Source organism: Nyctereutes procyonoides, unplaced genomic scaffold, assembly GCF_905146905.1.
Source record: "Nyctereutes procyonoides isolate TBG_1078 unplaced genomic scaffold, NYPRO_anot_genome, whole genome shotgun sequence".
Classification (NCBI taxonomy): domain Eukaryota; kingdom Metazoa; phylum Chordata; class Mammalia; order Carnivora; family Canidae; genus Nyctereutes; species Nyctereutes procyonoides.
Window position 1 is genome coordinate 20,046,198 of NW_026575121.1, and position 1,697 is coordinate 20,047,894.

Below are 1,697 nucleotides of genomic sequence, written 5' to 3' on the forward strand. Positions count from 1 at the left end.
TAAGTGACTGATCGAAGGGAAGAAAAAATAAAAGTAAACGAGGAAGGTTTATGTAGCTCATCTTGGGCTACAGATCATTTAGTAGCATTATGTCCTTGCTTTTCCATTACCTAGTTAGACTGGAAATATTTTTTGGTAGAGTCATTTTTCCTTTTGGAAAACTAGTGCCCAGCACATCAAATTCAGTGCATTTTGATCCATATCACATATTCATTAGCCTACCCCTTACACTTACATGCTCTTTTAGTTCTTCTGGAAATTTCTGCCTATAAAGGAGGTGAGATTTTATAGAAACTTTTCTTAACAGAATGCTAAACTGGCATAAATTTGACTGCTTTACTTTTATATGATTTTAAACTTACTATGAAGTAAAAAGTCTTTCGAGGTCCTTTGTGGTACTGATCTCTACAGAAATAATGCCTCATTGTGCAAATCCGCAAGGTCACAGGAGAATATAATTCTCAAAATCTTTTCAAATGCAATTAACTTCTTTTCTGGTTCAAACTCCTTCAGTTAAAGCAGTATTTCTACCCATGAAAGCCAAAACTTTGTCCCCATTTGTTTGAGTGACCCAAGCACATTATAGTTACATAGATCACTGGTTATTATGGTGTGTATGTCATGTAAAGAAGACCTTCAGCTTGCCCGCAATGAGTCTTGGTTCAGTTGGTTTTCAAGTGTCCTGTCAATTTTGGTTAAATATTGATAACTTTGCACAGCAGAATGCAGAATGTTCATTTTGTGAGTAGATAACAGGCAACTGGTAGAGTGAAGCTTTTTATATCCTGTGGAAGTGCAGAAGTCATATACTGTGTTGACATAACAAAACCCCATTATACAGAACCTTGTACAAAGAGTACAAAGGATAATAGTAATATGCTATATGTAAAGTCATGAGGTTAAATCAAACATCCTGGTCTCTAATAAATGCATGAATAAAATTGTCCCCTAAGTAAATTTTTTAAGATGCCTCTGGAACCTGAAATGCATTCACTATACCTTAAGAAAACATAATTTACTTTCCTTGGAGAAATTCTGGAAATTCAAGTGAGACTACATGTATTATTTATCATTACTACCTATGAGAGCCCATAAGAGATAAAATTTAGGTTTTTAATTTTTTTAAACTAGCACTGTAAGTGCATATTTGTAAGATATTTATAGTACTTCAAGCTTAAAATACTTTAAATTATTCCACACCTCCTCCTTATGGAATATGTGATATTTTGTGTAGAATCTAACATTTTACATCTATCAGAGAATAGCTAGTTAGTATTATTAGAGGTTAAATTAGGTAAATTTTGAAGTGAAACTACATCTTACATATAAATACAGAAAATATTTTTAAGAACAGTTATACTGGAGAATTTAGGATAAAACTAACTTTGTTGTCTTTTTTGTTTTATTTTTCTTTTAAAATATCATTGAACAGAACTATATTTTAAAAAAATATTTTGTGCTATGCATTAATACACAATAGCAATGAACAAGGCGGACCTAAACTTCACAGAAATATGTCGAGTTGGAGAACAAAACATAAAACACCTAAATATTTAATAGAGTTTGTAGTAAGCAGTGCATTGGTTTTTTGTTGTTATTGTTGTTGGGTTTTTTTTTTTTTTTGTATACAGTATCCTACCCTCTACGCCTTATCCTATGGCAGCCACTGCTGCAGTGTCTAGTTCCACATAGGCTAT